The sequence below is a fragment of the Pteronotus mesoamericanus genome, unplaced genomic scaffold (assembly GCF_021234165.1).
Source record: "Pteronotus mesoamericanus isolate MK-2021 breed Mesoamerican mustached bat unplaced genomic scaffold, CSHL_Meso_final contig_90, whole genome shotgun sequence".
Classification (NCBI taxonomy): Eukaryota; Metazoa; Chordata; class Mammalia; order Chiroptera; family Mormoopidae; genus Pteronotus; species Pteronotus mesoamericanus.
In genome coordinates, this window is record NW_026555277.1 from 3,814,011 (window position 1) to 3,839,065 (window position 25,055).

The window sequence follows — 25,055 nt, forward strand, 5'->3', positions numbered from 1 at the left end:
TCTGGTAATTATTTTAGTTAACTAACTTGGATCTGATATTCCTAAATCCACCCCTGAACCAATTATGAGAGATAGGGGTATATATATATGGTTCAAAATTAGGCCAGTTTCATGATCCCTTTCTGGAGTTCGGAATGAAGCTCTATCTAAAACGTACTACCAGATATTGGAAGCAGGTAGTTTCTACCAACTGTCGTTCCTACTTACACAGAGGGTATCAATACAAGGCTTCCAAAGAATATATAGACAAATGTCCACTATAGGATGACTGACCCACTGCAGTAAAGGCAAACTTCTATCATGGATGAGTGAATGATAAATATAGGACAGTCCTTAGTACACCTTAGCCATGTCTGGCTTTTTATTATCCTTAGGGCAGAAACGGTCTTTTGTAATGATTTAGGGATATAGGATATTTTAGGAAAAGCAGGAATCAATACAGAATTAGTCAATACCAGCACACCTTGCTTAATGAAATGTAGATTATAAAACCACATGTTTAAGACAAAGGAGGGACAAAATGTCATTTTAGAAAGCAAAGTAAAAGATAAGTAGGAGGATCTTAAAGGTTTGTTGTTGTTTTTTTTTTTAATTTGGCCTATTACTTAAAAAAAAAATTCACAAGAATAAGAATCATGTTTTCTTCAGGTGCAAATCAAGATGGCAGAGGAGTGAATGGAAGTCACACTGACCTCCTCCCAGGACCAATCTAGAATTACAACTAAAATGTGGAGAAATCACCTGGAACAAACGACTGAACAATAGCAAGAGAGGAGCCTTATAACCTCAGACAGACAGAAGAATCAGCTTTAGCACAACCTAACTGGTAAGGAGTGTGGTAGAGACTAGAGAAGGAAGCCAGGGCACCTACAGGCGGCAGCACCAGAAGGATATCGAAACAGCCAGCTGGATGCCACTGAGAAGAGCAGGGCCTAAACCATAAGCGTGGATCTCCAGCCTGCAGCACCAGAGCCCAAAAAGTACACAGATAACAACCAGCTGCGAAAAGCGGCAGGGTTGCTCTCTGCCAGCAATGGGCACCTGGAGATGCAAGAGCTTTTTAAAGGGCCAATGCATAAATGTTTATTTGCAACCACTTACCGTGGTCTCCAGCAAAGGCGGGGGCAGAGTGGGCTAGAGACGCCTGAGGAGAGACTGGGGAAAGAGGCTTTGAGAAGATAACTAAGAGAGTTATCCAGGATCCGAGTGCTGACTCATCCCCCATACGGCAGCAGCCATCCTGCTCAGACAGACCACTCCACTGAGTGGGAGCAGCAGGAGAGGATGAGATAGTCCCACCCCCGGGGAGGGACTCTGCCTTGGCCCAGTCGTGCTAAATGCTGACAGCTGAGTGCAGAGTGGCAGCCACAGATAGTAGATTCCTGGCTAAAGGGGACACAGAGTGGTCTAGAGGCACTTGAGGAGAGACTGGAGATGGAGGCTTTGGAGAGAGAACTGAGAGTAGCCAGCAGGATCTGGCTGCTGACTTCTCCCCCATATGGCAGCAGCAATCTAGCTCAGGCAGACCACTCCCCTGAGCAGCAGAAGCCTGAGAGGACGCAATAACCCTGCCCCCAGGAAGGAGTCTGCCCTGCCCTGAGCTGGCCTGCTGAGTGCAGAGTGACTATATTAACAGCTGAAGGAGACAGCCACAGACAGTAGATTCCTGGAAGTCTCAAACAGATTGCCTAAGGTCAGACAGAGTCAACTTCTGACATCATCAGAGGCAGTTCCAGAAAGAAAAAGAAAAAAAGCAGTCTCCTACCATAGAAGGTCACATCACAAAGTCAGGAAATCAAGACAGATCAATTTAAGAGACAGAAGCAAAAAAGAAGAATCGCACAAATAATGGGAAGACAAAGAAACACCCCCCAGTCGAAGGGAAAGGAGGAATCCCCAGAAAGAGAACTAAATGAAATAGAGGCAAGTAAACTATCATATATTAAGTTCAAAACAATGGTTCTAAGGAAGCTCAATGAGCTCAGTGAGCTCAGAGAGAATTACCCAAAACTACAGGGAAACTACGAGGAACTTACTACAAACTACATCAGCATGTAAAAGAACACAAAAACTATCAATAAGAGATAAGAGAACATGAAGAATACAATTTCTGAATTGAAGAACACAATAGAAGGAATCAAAAGCAAGCTAGATGAAGCTGAGGAATGAATCAGCCAGCTGGAGGATAAGGTAGAAAAAATCTCCCAGAAAGAGCAAAAAAATGAAAAAAGACTCAAAAAGAATGAAGAGACATTCAGGAAAATGCAGCACAACCTGAAACGTAATAATATCCGTATAATAGGGACACCAGAAGGAGAAGAAGAGGAAGGGATAGAGAACCTGTTTGAAAAAGTAATGATGGAAAACTTCCCTAATTTGAGGAGAGAAAAAGCCACACAAATCCAGGAAGCACATGGGGTCCCATTCAAGAAGAACCCAAAGAGGCCCACTCCAAGACACATCATCATTAAAATGGCAAATATCAAAGACAAAGAGAGAATCCTATAGGCAGCAAGGGAGAAAGAGGTAGTAAAATATAAGGGAGCCCCAGTATGGCGAGCAGCTCACTTCTCAACAGAAACACTACAAGCCAAAGAGAATGGCAAGAAATATTCTAAGGAATGAAGAACAAAGTCCTGCAGCCCAGACTGCTCTACCCAGCAAGGCTCTCAATTAAAATGGAAGGTGAAATAAGGAGTTTCCCAGACAAAAGAAGGCTAAAAGAATACACTTCCACCAAACCAGCATTGCAAGATGTGCTAAAGGGACTGCTTTATGAAGAAAAAGAGTTTATGAATACCCAGTTCCTTTTACAGTCACCAATACTTGATATTACTAATATTTTTAATACTTACTAATCTGTTTGTGACAATGAGGTGTTATTTGAATTATTTATTCTTTGTTGAAATCAAACCCACTTTTATATATTTCTTGCCTTCTATTATTTTTTTAAAAGCTTTAAATGACTTTTTGGTATTCTTTATCCATTTTTTGACTAAATGTTTGTAGAATTTTTTCCCTAAAAAAAAAGCTATTAATCTTTTTTAAAGTGCATTGCAAATACTTTCCTATTCTATTACCTGTCTTTTAACTTTTTTTGTATGTATATTACTGTATAGTCTTAAATGTTTAATATAGTCATATTGTCAATATTTTACTTATAGCTTCTTGGTTGGAGTATTTTACTTCAGGGTAAGAAAAACATTATTTTGCATTTTCTCCTAAAACTCCTTAGATTTTACATATTGATTTTTAACTCACCTGAATATTTTTTGTATAATGTGTGAAATAGGGCTCTGTATTTGTTTTATTTCACGAAATAGTGATCCATGCACCTTATTTGTTGAATAAACCTTATTTTCCCCATTGTTTAGAAATATCAATATAATCATATATTACGTTGTTAGATATATACTTTTGTTTCTAAAATGTTCATTTTATTTCATTGATCTACTTGATTATTTCTGTGCTAGTGTCATGTTGTTTTAATTGCTGAGATTTTATAATGGATTTAAATTTTTTAATATTTTATAATGGATTTTGACATTTAAAAAATAAACAAATAAAATCAATATATATTAAAAAAAGAAAGGAACTCCTACCTTTTGCAATAACGTGGATGGAACGGGAGAATATTATGCTAAGTGAAATAAGCCAGTCGGTGAAAAACAAATACCATATGATCTCACCTATAAGTGGAATCTATTCTACAAAATTAACGAACAAAATAAACCACAGGCATGGAAACATGGAGCAGACTGAAAGTGACCAGAGGGGATGGAGAAGGAGGACAATGGTGGAAAGAAGGAGAAGGAACTAGACAAAGAACATGTATGAATGACCCATGGACATGGACAACAGAGTGGGAATTGACTGTGGGAGCAGGGGTAGGGGTGGGTTGGGTGGAAGAGGGCAAAGGGGAGAAAATTGAGACAACTGTAATAGAATAAACATGATTTAAAAATAAAAATTAAAAAGAAAGAATCATGCTTTCTTCAGTTTTCATAGGACAGCCTACTATTACTGGATGAGATGATTTTATAGCCATAAAAAATTATAATGATAAAATATCTTTGCCAACGTCATGAAGAAGTTACAGTCTAGAGATTGCATAGGTTCTAGAAGCAGTTGTTTATAGTTAACTTTGAATTCTGTGTGAACTTTGAAGAGAATTTTCACTTCTCTAAGTCTCAACTGCCTTATGGCTACAGATAATAATAATTTTTACATTGTGAAGTGAGATGATCCAATGAAGCACAAAAACAATGTTTGGCATAAGTTAAAATGTCAATAAATATTATATATCTCCTCTTCTTCCTCCTCTCTTCTTTCTCATCAAGATTGTTAACATGGTACTTAAGGTTATTTAATCACTAAAATACTCTGATTTCTCCTTAAGTCTATTGATTTGATTCATATATTTTGATATTACATTTCTATTTTAGAAGTAATAACAGTTATTATGAGAACAAAAATCATAAAAAGAGTGAAAAATTGTCATCTATATTCTGTCATTCAAATTTAAGCTACTATTTCATATTTTGCTCTTTTCTTCTCTTTATTTTCTTCTGTTTAATTTTATGCACTTATTTTTGTTGGTTTTTTTAAAGAATAAAATATTATTTATTTGTTCAATTTGCCTCCACTTTTTTTTACATTTGTATATACAGAGGGTATAGTAGCTCTCATAATTTTCAAAAAGTTAGCCATATTTTTATATTTAGGTTAATTCTCCATTTAGTTCACTAACTGGGTAGTTAGACCTTTGTCAGAGTATCCTTTCTGATTTTTTATATTTGAGAATCAGGAAACATTTTTAAATTGCTGCAGACTAAAGTAGCATTGAATATCTCAGTCTAGGCAAAAAGTATCAGAAAACATTATAATCACATGCAGATTTCACTATATAAACCAACAAAAAAAGACTCTAAGAGGAGTAAATTATTTAGGTATTCTCAAAATGAAACATGTTTAAAGTGTATTTATAAGTTATCTTGAACTCTAAATTAACTTTAAGACCAGGCTAAGCTAACACATAAAATAAGCAACTGGTCCACTTATAAACCCATTGGAAATTACCTTTTTCTAAAATTTCAAGACAGAAATATTAAGTAAATGGAAAAATCATAGACACAGTTCTTCTTTTTGAAAGAACTAACTCTTCAAAATCTCTGACACATTCCAGAGACAATCAAAGAATTGTTTCCTCTCTGTTGCAAATAGATAACTACTACACCATCAGTAGTCGGTAGCCCCTGAAGACAGCATCCTTTCACTGTGGAAGCTCAGCCTCTCCCACACCTGACCTCAGGCAGCGGGGAAATCAGTAAGCAGGCAGGGCAGGGGCCAGAAAAAGGAAATGGAACATCCTTAGCCCCTTTCAGTCCTGAACTCTCTTTCCCCTCCCCCCAGTTCCATCCACAAGAGAACTGCAGGCCTAGGAAAAGGCCAACAAGAGCCCTGACTGTGCTTCTAAATGTCGTGAAAAATACTTCGGAATGAAACCTCAATTCAACAGAACTTTTGAAAACAACATATAAAAAGAAGGTTTTGGCTTTACCACCAACCCAACCCTTCACCATGACTACCAAGCACCCCCCTATCCCTATTGTCACCTGATCACAACCCTGTCAATTTACCCATCACACAAGGTTTCCACATCTCCTCTCATTTCTTCCCTTTTCCCCTGCTACTGCCTTGTTAACTGATTCCCATTTTCACTGTCCTAAATTTGTGCATAAGCCTTCAGTTTCTCTCCCTGGTTTCACCCTCCCGGGTTCTATTTATTCTCTACGCTGCTGTCAGGATGATTTTTCTAAGTTTTTAAATCGGACTATTTAGTTGTTCTGCTTTATAAAATAGACAAAAAGACAAGATCTCCATTGATCCCATGTACCATTGGGATAAATGCAAACTCCTTACTGTGGCATAGAAGCCTTTGTGTGACTTGTTTCTAGCCCACAGTAAAGATGCCGTCCCTGTCATCCTCACTCATTCCTCAGCACCTCCTACCACACCTACCTTGTCCACTAGTCCAGACCATCCCACCATATGCTGAACACGTTTCTTCTCTTGCCCACATAAGTTTGCATATGACATTTTTTTTATGCACAGGAGAAGATATCAAAGTTACCATTTATTGAGCCCACTTAATTTTCCAGCCATGTGATCTGCACAGAATTGCGAGGATTTAAGAAATTATTGCTTCTCTTTTGTAGGCAAAAAAATAAAAGACGGAAATTATCAAAGCTCATGATCACAGTTGATGATGTTGAGGCTTAAAGTCTTTGCCTAAAAATCTTCATGTGGCCTTCAAATCTCATTTTAAGTTTAACTCTTCCCCACAAAGAATGGACTAACCATCTATACCAAACCTACCAGGGTGATCCCAAAATTTCTGTATGGGAAGCTAGGGGAGCAACCCATCTGAAAGGAAAGGACAGTAGGCGCAGGCAAGATTTATCCTGAAGCATTGTGTGTATGAGTAGGCCACTCTATTAGATGTTTTATGCCAATGAAAGTGATGGGATGTTAATGTCCCCAGCCAACCCGTGTGTTGGCATTGCAGTATATACTCTCTTACGATACAAGCTGTATTCTAATTTTTCACTAGTATACTCACCTGCCAGACTAAAAAAGTGAGTTCCTGAGAGTTTTGCACACCTTATTCAACTTTCTATCTCATGTCCTTGTTAAGGACCCTGCTTCACATAGGTGCTCAGTAAATGTGGGGTGAATGGGAGTAGGACTGAATGAAACGGTGTTTTCCTGCCATAATAACAATTTAGGATATCTTCATTGAACTTCATCAGAAACTGGTTTGGAAGTTCGGTGTTTTCAATTATCAAGAACAAAGGCTCTAACTCTCTGCTAATGCCATACGTAGTTGTTTTAGTAATTAGGTTTTAATACATTTAAACAAATATGTCAATTTAATACCTAAAGTCAGTGATCTGTTCATCCAAATAAGTGCAATAATTTGCTTCTGAAAAGATAGCTTTGCAGTTATTTCACATCAACCACAGTGATGGCTATATTTCTATTATTCTCATTCAATAAATTAAGCAACTTTTAATAAATTTAAGCCTGGAACTTGGCTAGTTTGGAAGAAAAGAGCAATTGCAAATTATGAGAGCTCTAAGAAAACAGGTTTTTTATTTTTATCAACTCAAAGTGGGAACTCATCAAGGCCAGAGCTGTAAGTCTAAAGGGAAAACTAAGAGCCAACGGTCTGCTATAGTGTCAGATTTTGAGGGGGGAAGTTGACAAAGACCACATGCAGATCAATGCTTCTTCCCACACTCTGTGAAATAAAATAGGAGGCAGTCATAATATTTTAATCCTCTTGCTAATGTTATGATGATCACAGTGACTGTTATTTTAGTCTTGATCATGGAAACTACTAGAATCTTGGCATGAACTATCCCATCTAATTCTCACAGATGTACTCTAAGTTAGATAGTGCTCATGCTCTTCCCTTTCTACAGAAGATGCTGGGACTTAAAGAGGTTACATAATTGCCCAGAATAAGCAAAGGGATTGAGACTGAGACCATGGTTTGACATGCATTTTTCATAACTTATCTAATATCACCTTGCTCTTATAACTTATAAATTCTGTCTGGTTACTTCAGACATATGTAATTCTTTGTTAAGAGTATAATTCAGAATCATAGGCATTTATAGAGCTTGAATTAATCTTTCAAATGACTTCATATAATTATTTTGAGGATTAAGTGATAGAATCAAAGTAAAGCACTCAACCTGGTTCAAGGATTGTAACAAGCACTCAATAAACCTTGATGATGAAGATGATATGATGACAATAATGATTTATTTATTCTAACCTGCTCTTGTCAATGATCCCATAAGAAATTGGCTCAGAGAAATCAAATACTCAGGGCCCTCAGTGAAAAAGGTGGCAGAGCCTGATTCTCATTTCTCTATAGGACACTGCTTCCTTAGACATGCCTTGTTAATTTACTACAGAAATATCACTATGTGTATTCTGGCCTGAAGGTAAAAAACAGGCAAAGAGGAAAATCTCTTGGTTCAGGGTGATAATGCCTTGCTATTGAAGGTGTGCTTCACAAAACCGCAGCAGCAACATCAGCTGGAAGCTGGTTAGAAATGCAGACTCTCAGCCTCTTCCCCCAACTCACAGAATCAGAATCTGTATTTTCACAAGATCCCAAGTGATTCATAAACCCAGTAGAATTAGAGAAATGCTGCTATAACACAACTCAACATGGAAGGAAAATACAGGTTAGGAAAATGGCTTTTGTAGTGAGAGGGAACTGGGTTCCAGCCCAGTCTCTACCAATTGCTAGCGATGAGACCTGGGACAAGTTCTCAGAGGCTTAAATACTACAATGCATTTAAAGCACCTAGTGCAGTATGGTGATTCCAACTATTATAATAATTAAGACAAACCAAGCTAGACTCAGATAACAATATTTTTAAAATACTTTAAAAGGCAAACAATGAGAGTATGTGGGCATGGGTCCAAAATTTACATCTTCTTAATGAGTAAAACAAAATTACAGAAAGAAAATTTTAATGGTAATGATGAAACATCTAAGTTTAGTTACAAAGACTATATATGTTCCTATATGTGTGAGTGTGTGTGTATGTGTGTGTATATTTATAATTTCTCAATTGTATACAAAATATTTACTATCATTTCCAAACACAGTTTATAATGATACAGAATAAACGAACCTGATACAAGAATATATTTGAATTCTGTCTACTAGCTATGGCTAGGTTCTTATTTAACCATGATATTATAACACAAATACGATTGTGTGGAAATGAACTTTTTTATTTGTTAAATAGAGAATTAAGTTAGTGTTAATGCATATCTTATTTTATTAGTTTTCATTGTATTTTAAAACTAGAATATTGATGAGATGACCTCTTTCTTCGTGTTTTGAAACAGCCTGGCCAAGTAAAAATAAAGTGAGGTGGGAGGTATGGCCCATCCCACAGCAGAAGACCATGTTAACCAGAAAAGGTGATGCTGTGCTCATGAGCTTTAGGAGAGATTAATGTCTCTTAGGCTAAAAACTGAGGTTATTTTACTAACAGAACTTTGTAAATGCCCTAAGTTCCCAGAACTTCATAATTTTCTGTATTTGTAAAATAATGATATTATTATAGCCAGTCATACAATGGCATTTTAAAACAACTTTTTGTATTTTGGAACATATTCTGCCACTCCTACTGTCACATGATTAATCTACGTCCGGACCAAGTGTGAGCCCCTCTGTAGAGAACTGTGAAGTAGCTACTTTGTAAATGAAGATGGACACGTCTTCCTCGACCAGCAACGCCTGCTAATACTAGTAAATCCATTCTCTATCACAGCAAGAAAAGGGCTCTTTACATTTGTTTTGGTCAGTGTTATATATGAAACAGTGGTCCTAAACCCATGTGATCACCAAATGCCCTTGGCATAGACTGGGTAAGGAGATAATAATATTATAACTTTTCCATGGTACATTCTTTTCCTTAAATGGATAATTATATCTTCTTCACCTAATTGCTTTTCTGAGAATAATAAGCAAACTATAAGTTGGTAGCTGTCCTTGTCAGATTTCAGCCTATATTTTTCATGGCCTAATGTTGGTGTTCAAGTATTCCACATACGATGGGGCCACTAAGGTTAATTCCTAGTGTGGGACACCTAATCCTAGGTTCTATGATGAAGGAAAGCTAAAGCCAAATAAGACAGATTGATTTCGGTGGCTTAAAATTAATTTGACCTTTCTTAAGTTACGAAAAAGCTTGGGTTGTGACAAAGATCTACTGACCTATTTCTCAACAAATTGTTCATCAATAGAGCTTAGGACTTAATTTTTAGCCATTGCAGTAACCTCTTCTTCCATTTATTATCAGTTCACACTGCGGACCTCCAGGGAATTGCTTGTCAGCGCTGATTTTTTGTCACTGTAGAGATCCTTGAAATATTATTTTTGATAACCATCCTATGACCCGATTAAATTGCCTCAGATAAGAACCTTTTTTCTTGCAACTCAGCCAGATAGATAAGTCCACTATAGCAGTTGTGAGCAAGTCAGAATGACTTCCATCATCCTTCTATAATCAGGGACGGGATAAATCTCCCCTTCCTGAATCTTGAGGTTAATATGCATCTCGTTTCTCCCTCTCATAATGGTCATGTCACGTAGTTGTCTGGAAACAATTCTTTCACTCCTTTATAATATTATAGTCTCCTTTCTGTAGAGGCTTTTAATGTAAGCTATTCTTAAAAATATTTGAAAAGGTCACTGCTGTTTAAGTTGAGATCTACAGGATGACTAGCAGTTAAGTCCGCAAGGAGCAGGAGAGCCTCCCAGATGAAGGGTACAGACTTACACGGCTCCTGCAGAGGAGGCAGCAGGGAAGGAGCGTGTCCCGGTGCCAGAGCCTGAGGGGGCGGTGCCCTGGGGAGGCTGGAGGGGCTAGCAGAGAACTGTGTGTGCAGGACCTTATGACCCATAAGAGAGAAGAAGAGAACTTCTGTCTTCCACTCAAGAGCAGTGGGAACTCAAGTGGGGATGGGGGATGATTTTAAAACTTCCCTCTGGCTTCATGTGGATGGCAGGTGGAGGTTCGAGCATGTCCAGGTAAATAAGTGAGGAGACAAAGTAATAAGAGACATGTAATAGTTGCTGGGACTATGAGAGAGAGGTGGAGATGGAGAAAAGAATGAGTGGATTTGTGAGGTTTTTAAAAAAGATTAAATGGTGATTATCTTAAACATCACTGTCCTATTAGTCTTCCCCAATGTTTCTTTGAGCTCGTTTTCAGTTGTTCTGAGAATGAGCATCATTGCCACTGAAAACATGCATTTACTGAGCCCCAAACCTACTCAAACACCATGGTACTTGCCAGGAAATTTGGGGGCCAAAGTCAGACTCGGTAAACCAGTCTGCAAACCTCTCAGTATGACCCTCACCCTTTAGTCTCTTATTTTCTGTTCTTCTCAAGGAACTAAAATATGGAAAAACTATCTAAAACAGTGTCTGCCATAAATATGAGCTGAATGTCTCCCCTCTTTCTTCATCCACCCCTTTCAAGAAAGAAATTTCTGTTTTCCTTACAAAATAGTTTCAACTTTGACTGCTTTGTTGACATCAATCTTCTTCCCTCTGCCCTCCCCTCCACCCCAAGGAGAAAGGGTTTCTTTCTTTTTCTGATTTTTGTCTAAGTCTTGTACTTTCCTTAAGGCCCTCCCATAGTAAAAACCCCAGCTTCTTCGTCGTGCTCTCCATAGGACATTTAGCCTTCTTGCTTAGCATCCTTTGATTTCAAATTCCCCCATTTGTCAGTTACTTGATATGCACATCACAATATTTTCACTTATCTTTTTGTGTAAATAGATTACCTTTTAAAGTAAACTGTAAATCCCTGAGAAACAATATTCCTATCTTATAGCTTCTGTATTTCCAGAGAGTAGCGTGGGGCGAAGGAAGCCCCTGTCACATTGTCATACCTGTGACTAAAAGGCAGTTTCAGTCTCATTTAAACCACAAGCAAAGGGGTCTCCAAAGAAAAGAAACATTGCATTATTGAAAAATGAAGGAAAGACTCTGGCTGGTGTGGCTCAGCGGATTGAGCGCCGACCTGTGAACCAAAGGGTCACAGGTTCGATTTCCAGTCAGGGCACATGCCTGGTTGTGACCTTCTCAGGTCCCCAGCTGGGGGCATGGGAGAGGCAACCACACATTGAGATGTCCCTCTGTTTCTCCCTCCCTTTCCCTTGATCTAAAATAAATAAATAAAATCTTTAAAAAGAGAAATACAACTGATTTTTTTTTTAAATGAAAGAAAGTAAAAAGGATAGAATTGAGCAAAATAGGATAAGACAGATGGTCTCTATACCTAATAATTTACCTATTCATTAGAAATCCTTTGTGGCAGAGCTACCATATAATCCTGCTTATCATTCTAACAAATTAAATTGCTCTATTGTGTAAAAAGACAATTGAAAAATAAAACACGAAGAATGTGCTTCTGGCAAGTCATTAACAATTAAACTTAATCCTGAATTTGAATTTGAGAAATTAGGTTAATAAAAACAAGAATGCTTATTTGCCTGGTAAACATTTACTTTGGGTATTTACAAACCATTTAAAGGTAAATGGCAGAAAAATAAGGGCATAGAATTGACTCCCAACTAAAAGATCAGTTAAATGATGAAGGTGACTTCTAACCCCTTCCTCCTCAGACCAAAGTAAAGGGCTAGGCTATCATGTCTTTTCAAGACTTACCTTCTATCTTGTGTCTTCCCCAGGACTGGCTACAGGCTTCTCACATTTGTGGTTAGCCAGTCCTTTCATCTCCTTGTACCATGACCTTGAACCCCCATGTCCCCTCAGGAACTTTGCTCCCTCCACTGCCAAACTTCCAGGAAGCAGCACCTTCCATGATGAGTAAGACAACACTGAATAGACAATGGTGACCCAAAAAGGCAGCAGAATCCTTCGACTGTATCCCAACCTTCCTCTAAGTAAAAAAGACTGCGTGCACCTGGAGTACCTCCTACCAACCCTCCGGGCACCCCTGCCTGCCTTAGTCTCTCCCTGTTTCCCTCACAGGTCTTTCCAGGGGCTCCTCTTCCTTTCACCCCACCCAGCATTTACACTCATAACGGTATCCATTGTTACCCATTCGTATGCCTTACCACTCCATAACCAGCACGCATCTTCCTTGCTCTTTTTTTCTTAATTTTAATTATGCATCAAGTTCACTTTTTAATACACCCACAGCCTGTTTCCTTTTGCTATCTATTTATGTATTTTCAATTTTTATCTGATATGTGTTTCTTATTTCTAACTCCAAAGTCATACTGCATTTTAGTTATTTTCTTCATTCTTTTTGTTTTCCTCCTTTAATATTTCTTTTCACTTTGGTTTCTTTAGTGACATTTTAAGTTATGCAAGATAATAATGACATTAAGGGACAGAGATAAATAAAAGGTAGGTTACTCATGGCTCTTGTACAAAAGTGCTTATTTGAAACATTGTGAGACATTCTATATTTATTCTTCTCCTGAAACCTTCCTCTTTTTACCTCTCCATCTCCCAAGCCAAGGAGAAGCAGCTAGTAAGACTGAAATCCTGGAAGCCCCTGGCAGCTGTTCAAGTGGTCCCCATAACATGAAGATCTGGCAGGGCGGAGGAAAGGATGGAACAGGTAGGTCTCACTGCAGAGGAGGTTCCCGCCCCAGGAAGGAAACTGAGGTGGGACTCTGGGCAGGTCCATCAGCTGGACGCAACCCTGGTGAAAACCGTGTGGTGCTTGGGAGCCAAGGCTGCAAAGGTGTGCCATGGCAATGAGGCTGACTCGGCCCCTGCTCTCCTTTCCCCCATGGGGTGAGAAGCCCTTCCATGAGATCCCTCTTAAAGCCAAACTGCTATGGTCTAGGGGATAGGGTGAGACTGGAAAAATGCTTCCTAAACTTTTCTAGGCAGCTATTCTGGGGTTTTGAGCTCCCCAGAGTTTCTGCTACTTCTGTGCAGTCTAGAGCTTTTCCAGACATATTTTCATTGGTTTGTAGTTTTATTTTTTGTTTGTTTGTTTGTTTGTTTTCAGGGAGACAAACATTGGGAACTTTCTGCCTTCTTGCTGATGTCATCCTTCAAAACATTATACTTAATGGTATAATATATCACCATTTAATAACTAGCTGTTTAGACAAATGATAAATAAAATAAGAGTGGTAGAGAATGGCAGCTAAGACCCAGAACTCTGGAGTCAACCAGCCATGTTTAAGCGCCGCCTGTGTTGGTGATTAGCTGTGGAACCCCTGGGCGAGTTAACTTCAGCTTTCTCTTCCTCCACTTCCTCATCTGTAAGATGGGAATGAGGTAAGTGTTCATCTCTAGGCTTGCATCAATGACTATATTACATAATTAACATTGAATACCAAGCAAAGAGTAAGTAAATGCTAATGTTTAGCTATTGTTATTACAAGTAAACACTAATGTCAAATAACATATACTAAAATTATGTATTGTAAAGCTTAAATTGAAGTTTTGTCATTTCAAGTTAGACAGCATTTACACATTTTAATAACCTTATAACATCATCACTATGAGCATAACATTTTGATGTCCCTCTTCTCCTTCTTAGTTTGTCAGACATTTTCCAAATCCAATAGTTCTGCCTTTTATCTGGTTTGCTGTAATGAGTTCTCACAAAGTCCTTTGCCACGCTCCTCCCTTGGCAATCCATCAAATGATTTTGTTTGGACCTTCTTCACAAAGTCCTGTTTAACATCCTTGTTGCCTCGGTGTAAGGTTGTAACTCCTTAGTAAAGTCCCCGCTGTTTGGGCAAACACATCCTTTGAAGTTACTTTCCTCTGCTGCCCTTTCCACACTGTAGTTATTGTCCAGACTCTGCCCCTTATTTCTTTTTCTCTTATGGAAAATCCTTCCCCTCGTTTAGCATCTCAGGGAGGATGCTATCTTCTACCTGGGTACACACTACCTAGGTTTCTCTTCTATAGCATGCTCCCTTTGGGTTCTCGTCTTCTTCCTCTATGTGTATTGCAGTTCTATTTCTGCATAGCTGAGTTTTCATATCATTCATGGAGGGGTTGTAATATTCAGACACCACACATCATTGAGCACAAAAGTGTTAATGACAAACCAAATGAATATAGACCAGACTGGAAGTAAAGAAGGGTATGGGGTGGGCAGAAATAAAATGAATGGACCAGTAAGGTTCACAATCCAAATGAGAGTGACTAAGTACTACTTGATTGCATAAAAGAGCAAAGCAAATTTTCCATTATTTTTTTCCTCCCCCTAAGTGTGTTGGAATGACTTTTCGTAAGAAAATATGCTAAATGCTAGAAATCACGTGGAAAAAGTTTTATCTTTCTAAAATTGGAAGTCCTGGACCATTTGCCCTGCTTTTTAGATTCTGAGAGTATCTCCAACTCCAGTCTTGATGCACAAAATTAATCCTGACATGCTCTTTTAACATGGTTTTAACATTGTTTTTCAATCTTTCTGAATTGCTCTTTCAATATCAATATGCTCCTTCAATATTTGACATGGTTCAGGTAGTGTTTGGAATTTTCTTAAATCCATTCTATTATGGGGACATTACTTTATCTTTGAGTAGTCAGCAACAGTGATTGCTTACAAGTCCAACAAAACTGTGAACAGCTAAATGTTCATTAGATAAACTAACACAAAGTTATAAGGCAGGGATTATTTTTTAGAAAGTACATCCATATATTCTTAATGTCTGCCAAGATAAATTAGTGAGATAAAAGGTGCAAAAAAGAAAATACATAGCGTGATCTTTGTTGTTCTATATAAACATATTTGCAGACATGCATTTACATATGCATGATTTATAGCTAATTGTCTAACTTGACATAAAGCTTTATTAAGTGTTTCTTTTGACATAAAGGAATCATTTCTCTCTCTTCGGTCAAGAGAAGAAAGAAAAGGTGAGATGAGAGGATAACATTTCCAAGCAATGAAGGCAGGTGTTCTTAGAAACCTGAAACAAAATGGAGAAACCTGTATACGCTTTATTCTGCTCCAACGAAATTTCTTTACATGTGCACAGGTTTTGTTTTTCTCTGCTCTCGGAAGCTGCCACTGACTGGATTTGGAAAAGCCACCTAAGTTTCATATTTATAAACATCTTATTTAGCCAGCTGTGTTCGTTTCCTATTGCTGCTGTAACAACTTACTACACACCAGGGGGCTCAAAACAACGCAACTTTATTCTCTTCCAGTGCCAGAAGCCAGAGGTCAAAGATCGGTTTCATGGAGTTAAAGTCAATGTGTCAGCAGGGTTGATTCCTCCCAGAGGCTTCAGGAGGGAATCCTCATCTCTTTTAGCTGCCAGTGGCCGCCTGCATCCCTTCCTGGGATCATTACTCCAACCTCTTGTTTCCGTTGATACACCTCCCCCATCCAACCTCCTCCTCCGAAGTCAAATCTTCCCCTCCCTCTCTCTCATAAGAACACTTGTGATTATATTGAAGACCCACCAGGATAATCCAGAACAATTCCCCATCTCAAAAATCCGTAACTTTATCACATCTGCAAAGGCCATTTTCCATATTAATTAACCTTCACAGTTCCAGGGAATAGGGCATATATATCTTTTTGAAACATTATTCAGCCAGCCACTCTAGTTTTGTGTTATAAAGGGTAATTCTTATTATTTTATCGTATCCATTCATTTAAAAATTATTGAATACATATTATAAACCTATTTCAGGTAAAGTGCTCTATGGTGGAATGATAGCTTAGTAATGGTTGGTTGACAACCTCAGGGATTTCCCAGTGAACTTAGAAACCGGCCTGTGTACACAGAGGGCAAGAAGAAACCAGAGAAAAATGCAGACTGCCCCAGGTTGGTAGGCCACAGGTGTGATAAGCAAGAGAACTTAGGGGTGAGGTTGTCTTGCATAGCTGCAAGGCAAGCAGATCTCTATACCCACCCACCAGAATCTTAAGTTTATATGAAGGCTTTATCTGGGTTCCGAGCCATCCAGGTGATCTCAACAGCGCCTTCTTAATCAGGGTTCCATCCTTGAAACTGCTGCTAGTACAGCAGTCACATCCTCTTGCTGGCCTCCACGAACAATAATGAAATGAGCTTTTGGGGGACACAGGGGACAATAACACATGGGAATACTCTTTAGATTTCTTCAGATTTTTCTGAGTTTCTAATAAATGTTGCACGGTGCCAGATTCACGTGGTAGCTTTACCGGAATGTTGCCCACCTGCCTCACCTCTGAATCTTCCCTAAATGAACGGGCCCCTCCACACTATTTACCTACCTTTTATACTGCACACAGGTCTGGTTCTCTAGTGCCAGGCCCAGACTCCACCTTTACACGGTTTTCTGGCCCTTCTCCAATACCTTGTCTTACGCCCCTAGCCTAGCCCAGGCTAGTGTGCATGAATAAGGATCTTACTTTTAGCCATTTGTAAATGCAGCCTTTGAACAGCCCCACTGAGATCAATGGTTTACATCAAAATTGAGACAAAGATGATGACTTTGCTGGGTTGACCCCTGTCATTGTTATGCCTGAATTAAGTGTACTTCAGTATCACATCTTTTTTTATGTATTCATAGCATTTGGGCACTTATATCACTTATGATAAAAGATAAAAATTAAAATCCTAGCTGTTTATTATCCAAAGTCATCATTATTATTATTAACAACAACAAGGCAATTTAATATACGTGGTATAAAATATGGTTATTAATCTGCGATGCCAAATATAACTTTATGATGTTGAACCATTACCTCCTTGTCTCTACACACACAATTCTCTCACTCCTCATAAGCTCCCATGATGTTGACTAATTTCCCATGGGCACAATAACTAATCTTATAAAATGAAGAGCAGTAGTTGGAGGAAGAGGTAGAAAGGGAAGAGCTCTGGTTCTTGGTCCTAGACTGGTGAAGATAAAATTATTTTAGGGGTTTCTTTTAAGTAAGGTGGTCTGAAAATAATAATAAACAAGATAGTGGGACAAATAGAGAGTGCTAGGGAGGTAGAAAACTGTTATCTTATGTCCCAAATGCTTCCTTAAAATCTTTGAGCAAGACAATAAACATTAACTAGTTAATAGTTAAATAATTAAGTAACTTGTTTACTGTTGGGCAGAAAATTTGAGAAAAATCATGTTTGAATCTGTTGCATCTCTGTCATGTCTTATTATCAGTTCAGACATAAATATATCCTTTCAGCTTCCCTTTAATAACATTTCTTCTGGTGTTCTACTCATTGAACATTTCTTCTTGGTATTTTTTCCTTTGACGGTATTATTCATTGAACTTCGTTATTTTAAGTTAAATACAATGTTCCAGGTGTGGATAGACCAGAATCAAGCAGGTAAGCAAGGACAATTTAATCTTCACCATATGACACAATTTTCCCTATTATAATAGTTCAAAACAGTGTTTACAATTTTTCATACTTTATAAGCCTTAACTAGAAAGTGTTGGCATGTTTTGTCCTTCTATTATTCTATTACTCATAGGTATCTTACATCATTGGATCACATTTGATAACTTTTTTAGTTTTTCATGGAGGGATGTGCATTCAGTGTGAACAACTTGGAGGGCAGGGGACGCTGCTAGTGATGCAAAGGCCAGATGGGGAGAGCAGACTAGGTATCGGCCTGTGACATGCTTCACAGGGGGACACCAGGCCAACCCGGCTGGAAGCTTCACACTCAGTGATTCATTTCATATACTAAGTTCATTAATAAAAGATCGCTTCTTTATATTGAAAAGAAGGAAAAATGTAAATTTTATTTAGAAAGAATTGGAATGTAACATGATGTTCTTGTCAAAATAAAATAAATTTAATGAAAATAATAGCAAAACGGGAGAATCTGAGAAACTGACTCATCTCTATTGTTACCTGATCAGTTATAGAAAACCAACATGGATGCAACCCTGAAATGCATGATAATAGTAAGCTGAGGTCCCTCCCTATGGAGAAACAAAGAGCTGTGACATCTTGTACCAGGGGGTACAGCCCCTTTCTTTGGCTTGCTTGATTTTCCAGTGAGGTCCAGGCCTTATGTATGAATGGAGGATGTGCAAACAAAGAGACATGCCACACAGCATGCAGTGCAAGTGTAATCGCCCTTTACTGAATTTTACCAACGCTCTGTACAGTCTCTGACACATGCTGTCAGTCACTTTGATACCACATACATCCTATACAACACATAAGGTCTCAGCTGCAGTTGTCACCAGGATATTCAACCGTCTACTTCTCAGTCCCTGCAGAAACCTCGTTAGCACAAGTACCACGAGAGACCACCTCTCCTCCCACTCATACCCTGTCCCCCTTGTCTGTTGCTCTCAGTCTTTTTCAGATGACACATGAGATTTGTGGGACCAACCCAACTGTATTCTACATACTGTAGGGCGAACCACTGATCAGTGAGGTAAAGGAACCAGCAGATACATGTTCTTTCCCCTCCTTGAGATGCAGGTATTCCTGGGACTTCTCTATGATATCAAGTAATCGGCTGTGCTTGCTACCAAGCAGTGGCCAGAGGCCTAAAGCATTAACTATCCCGTATTTATTCTTCTACCTGTCTGGACTTACTTTCCTTGTCCCTCAGTCCTGACCCCCTGGGACTGTTCTAATCAATTAAGTATCATCACATAAGCCTTTGCCTCATGTTATGTCTTCTAGGGAAATAAAAATTGAGAAACTATAAAATATTTATGTGCTGATTCATTTAAAATAATAATAAACATTTTATGTTAAGGTAATATACTTATAGGAAAAAATACTTCCAAAACAAAAAATACTGTTTAACATTTGTTAAAATATATTTAATATTTTGCTTAGTAAAGACAGCTGGATTCTTAAAACTTTTCTCCATTAAATTTATTGTTTAAAAAAAGAGAAATATTGACTATTTATATTTGGTACTACACTCAAACTTGACAAGAGTGTTCCTTAAAGTTTTTGTTTTGTGATGGTGAATCTACAATCATATCAATGATTTATTTGTATTTTGCTATATTGAAATCCATTTGGTCTTTTTTGTAATTTGAATGGTCCTTTAGCAATAGATGATTTTGCAACAACATACATAGGTCAATCGGAAAATCTTGATTCACTGAGTAATGAAGATCTTCCAAATGTTGACATATTTTAAAATACAATATCAGAAATATCACAATTGTTAATATCATCACCAATCTGATTTCAAAAATTATTGAGAAATAGTCAAGTTCACAGTGGCAGAAACAAGTCTTCCAAAAATTCAAATTATTGCTAGAAAATTCATATTTTATCACTGACAAGAAATGTCATTTAGTTGCTGTGAATTGACAGGCTCAGTTCATTCATTTTTGAGAAAATCTCTGCCAAACACCCAAATATGATAACCACAGTTTGTCTGTCAGTTTTTTGAGTAAAATTGAAAAAAAAGAGGGAGGGGAGGCTAGTTCAGCTCCCAACTAATGCAATCACTAGTCTCTTTTCTTGAGACAGTACCAAACTTCATACGCAGCAAAAGTGCTTTATGTACTTGCCATTTCATCACATAAATAGAATATTAAAATAACACATATTAAAACAAGATAATAAAATTATAGAATCAATACCTTATATTGCTTTATCAAGAACATTCTTAAATGCCATTGGCTGCTTTCTTATTTTTCCTCACCAGAGTGTGATGATTAAGGAAATTCAAGTATTACTAGAGTTTGGTACCATTAACTTGATTCATACAAAGGTACTGGCAATTTTGCCCATCTGTACAAATATTAATGCAATGGAAAAGGCAAATAATATTTTATTGTTATAAAAATAGCTTTGATCTCTTGGAGCCTCCCAAAGTATCTTGTCATCTACCAGGAGTCCACAGACTGCACATTAAGAACTTCTGCCCTAGAGTATACGTGGATGGGAGAGGTTCCAGGAAAATGCTCCCAGGAGTCTGAGGTCCTGGGAAAGGAGAGAGGGAGTGCCTCAGTGCCAGCCTTGAAGGGCACTGGAATCAGACGTACGCAATAATCAAGGAATAACCCTGGGCAGATAACTCTGCTGGTTATAGCGTTGTTCAGATATGCCAAGGTTGTGGGTTCGATCCCAGCCAGGATACATACAAGAAGCAATCACTGAATTCATAAATAAGTGGATTAACAGATTAATGTCTCTCTTTCTCTCAAATCAATAAATAAAAATTTTAAAATACACTTATTTTAAAAAATCAAGGAACAAAGTGAGTCCTCCTCGTAAGGGTGCTTGAATGTGATATCAAATTGAAGATGGAGATTAAGAAATTGTAAACCGTAGTAGCAAGGTTAGATAAGAAGGAAAGTATTGGTTAAAATGTTGGTGAGAGAAAGGCCTAAGTGAATCTAGGAAAAAACAGTACCCTAAAGCTGTTTGTGCTGAGATCTCTGTAAAGAGCCAACATTTCTCCTCAGAGAACTACAGGACACGGTACCACAGGTCCCAGGATTTTCCTGGATCAAACGTTGTCTTTCTTCCTCAAGTATTATGTATATTGGTCTAAGAGAGGTGGATCTTCCTGAACATTTTATTTTAAAGAATTATGATATCCAGTATTTTTCCATGAGAGACATAGACAGACTTGGTATACAGAAGGTCATGGAACAGACATTTGATCTGTTGATTGGCAAAAGACAAAGGCCAATCCATCTGAGTTCTGATATTGATGCATTTGACCCTAGGCTGGCTCCAGCCACAGGAACCCCTGTTGTAGGGGGTCTGACTTATTGAGAAGGCATGTCTATTACTGAGGAAATACACAATACAGGGCTGCTGTCAGCCCTGGGTCTTGTTGAAGTCAGTCCTCGGTTGGCCACTTCAGAGGGAGAAGCCAAGGCGACAGTCGGCCTGGCAGTGGATGTGACTGCTTCAAGTTTTGGTCAGACAACGGAGGGAGGGCACAATGTCTATGACCAACTGCCTACCCCCAGCTTACCACATGAATCAGAAAATGAAGAATGTGTGAGAATTTAGAAAACACTGTATGCTGACACACGTTTGTCACAATGGCCATTCCAGAGTTGTTTGAGGGGACAGACACTTTGAGGTCATCTGGGTCAACACTGCCTTCATGAGAACATTTGCATATTCTCACAATTGTAAAGCTTCCTTCTCCATTTTGGTGACCAATAATTATACTGTAAATGTATTTGATTTTTTGTAGTTCACAGGGTATTAATATGTTGAAGTATTATGTAAATTTAAAGAAGTCATAAACAGCATTTATTACCTTGTTATATCACAAAAAAAAAGGCCAATGACCACGTGGTGTTATGGGGCCCTACAACTTGACTGCTGGATACATCGATGAATATCCAGGTATACCCTGCTTTAAGAAAATAATACTATGCAAAAATTCAAAATAGATAAGCCAAGGGACAATGCTGTACATCACAAAATTGATATCAACATTAAAAAAGATCCAATACAATGTTTCTTCGGCACTACGGTAAGTACTCCATCAATGCCTGTAAAACAGGAGGTGATTCACACAACATCAGCTTAGGGAGAAAATCACTTACGTGAGGAGGTTTCCTCTGGGAAAAGAGAGAAGTGAAAACATCTCTGATCAACACAGCTTCTTAAATGACATCCAGTGACATTAATTAGGCTTCCTAAAAGCAGAAAACCTTCAAGAAAACCAAACAATCGAATTCAATAGTTTAGCAATTGTGGAAAAATAGAAACCACGAACCCCAAGGGAAAAAGCTATAAATAATGCATCTTGAAAATCTCAACAGTAAATATATCTTGAACAAAAGGATAGTGTTACTCTTTCTTACTATACAGCACACGCTAAACCACCTTTATGCAATTTTTTAAACTCAAGTGTATTTATACTAAAATCTACATAGAATAAAATTTATCTTTTCTAGGGTGACATATACTTTGATAAATATATACAACCATGTAATCATCAGCACCACACCAAAACACAGAAAGCCTCCATTCTGTTCATGGATTTTCCCATGTCCCTTGGCTTTCAGTTCCTGCTTTTCCACTCCAGTGGAATCAGCCTGTTATTTTATTTCTGTCTTCATAGTTTTTATTTTTTAGAACTTCATATAAGTGGCATCTTATAGATGAGCCTTTATATAAGTGGCATCTTATAGTTTGAGCCTTTTGTGTCTGGCTTCTTTCACCTGTCATTATGCTATGGAGAATTATTCACATTGGTTCATATAGCAGCAGTTCCTTGCTTTCTATTAGTCTGTAGTACTCTGTTGCTTATTTATTCCACAGCTGATGGACATTCCATGGGCATCCACATGCAAAAAAAGTAAATCAGATAATTTAGTCACAGACCTTGCACCCCTCACCAAAATTAACTCAAAAAATTATGGGCCTAAATGTAAAAATGTAAACTATAAAACTCCTAGAAGGTAACAGAAGAAACTACAGATGACCTTGGTTTTAGTGATGCCCTTTTAGATAAAACACCCAAGGCATAATCCATGCAAGAAAGAATTGATAAACTGAGCTTCATTAGAATTAAAAACTTTTGTTCTGTGAAAGGTAATATAAAGAGAGAGAAGACGATCCACATACTGGGAGAAAATATTTGGCAAAGACACAGCTGATAAAATACTATTAATCAAAATATATTAAAAAACTCTTAACAGTAAATAATAAGGAAACAAAAAACCCAAATAAAAAATGGGTCAAAGACCTGAAAAAGACCCCACCAAAGAAGATATACATGAGGAATAAGCATATGAAAATATACTTCATGTCATAGCATATGTCATCAAGGAGGTATCTATTAAAACAATAGATACCACTATACAGCTATTAGAATGGCAAACATCCAAAATATTAACACCACCAAACGCTGGTGAGGATCTAGAGCAACAGGCACTCTCATTCATTGCTGGTGGGAACACAAAATGGTTCAGCAGCTTTAAAAGACAGTTTGGCAGTTTCTTACAAAATGAACATATTCTCATGATATGACTCAGCAACTGGTGTGCACCCGAAAACTTGAACGTAGATGTTAACAGCAGCTTTACTCAAAATTGCCAAAACTTGGAACCAACCAAGATGTTGTTCAGTAGGGGAATGGATACATAAATTGTGGTACAATCCAACAATGAACTATTATTCGACACTAAAGGATGAGCTATCACACCATGAAAAGACATAGAGGAATCTTAAATATATATCACTGAGTGAAAGAAGCTAATCTGATAAGGTTGCATGCTGTCTGATTCCAACTACATGACATTCTGGAAAAGACAAAACCACAAAGACACAGAAAGACTTACGGTCGACAGAGGCGGCCTGGGGCAGGAAAAAGATGAACGGGCAGAACGCAGAGGGATTTTAAGGCAGTGAAAATGCTGTGTGTGAGGTTATAATGGTGGAAATGAGGTCACTCTGTTTCTGTCCAAACCCACAGAATGGTCAACAGCAAGAGTGAACCCTAAGGTAAACTACAGACTTTGGAAGATTATGATATGTTAACATAGGCTCATCTTTGGTAAAAGTTGTACCATTCTGGTGAGTGATGCTGATCATGGGGGAGGCTTTGTCTGTGTAAGAAAAGGAGGTTTACGGGGAATCTCCACACCTGCCTCTCAATTTTGCTGTAAACCTAAAACCGATCTAAAACACTAAAATCTTCAAGAAACCAATAATCACATTAAATTTAAAAATATACATACCCCAAACTTCTCAAAACATGACAGCTTAAAATGACCACGTTATTCTGTTCGTGATTTTTATAGGTCATGCATCAGGGGTGCGTGTGGCTGCGCCTTCTTCGGGGGTCTCTCGCGAGGTTGCAGCTGGGCTTGGGCGGGCGCTTCATTCATTCAGACGCTCTCCGGGGCAGGTGCCAAGGCGTCCCCTTCTCGGGGCGGGCAGTTAGTATTGGCTATTGCTTGTGAGTTCAGCAGAAACTTTGATCGGAGCCACCCCCCTGTGGCAACTCCGGCAGGACAGTCTCATGAAATCCGAACTCTTCCGAGACTGCTGAAGAATCAGATGGAAGCCGTGTGGACAAGCCTGACCAAGCCTTGAATGTCGCACGGTGTCCTGGCTGTTGCATTCTTTGAGTTAAACGCTGAGGTCAGCCCCCAGTGAAGGTTCAGCACATAAACCTTGTTGCTCAATGGGAAGAATGTCAAGAATTTGTGTATGTTTTAAAATTGCCACCGCCAATGCGACGCTGCGTTCAGTGCCAGAGCCAGAATTAGAACATTGATCTCACTCCCAAACTAGTTTACTGTATACTATGCCCACCTCCTTCATGAATATTAATGTGTATATATTATTATGCCTTTTCAAATTCGAAGTTGGAAAGTTCGAAGGATTTTGAGAATGTTATTTCAACTCATTACCACCCCTTCCTAATTCCTTGATTTTGGCAACACTATGTCTACACGTGTTCAAAGGAAAACAATGCAACATCGACCAATATCATCGCAAGGAAAATACTGTAAAATCTTTACTTTTTATACTAATGTAATCTTGCAGAGATTACACAAAAATTTTCATAATTA

The 25,055-nt window shown here is 38.2% G+C and overlaps 1 pseudogene; it reads left to right on the forward strand.

Annotated features, from left to right (window-relative positions):
* The window catches only part of LOC129080583 (arginase-2, mitochondrial-like), a 49,309-nt pseudogene extending 27,784 nt beyond the window's left edge, over window positions 1-21,525 (forward strand).
* Window positions 21,526-25,055: the final 3,530 nt, after the last annotated feature.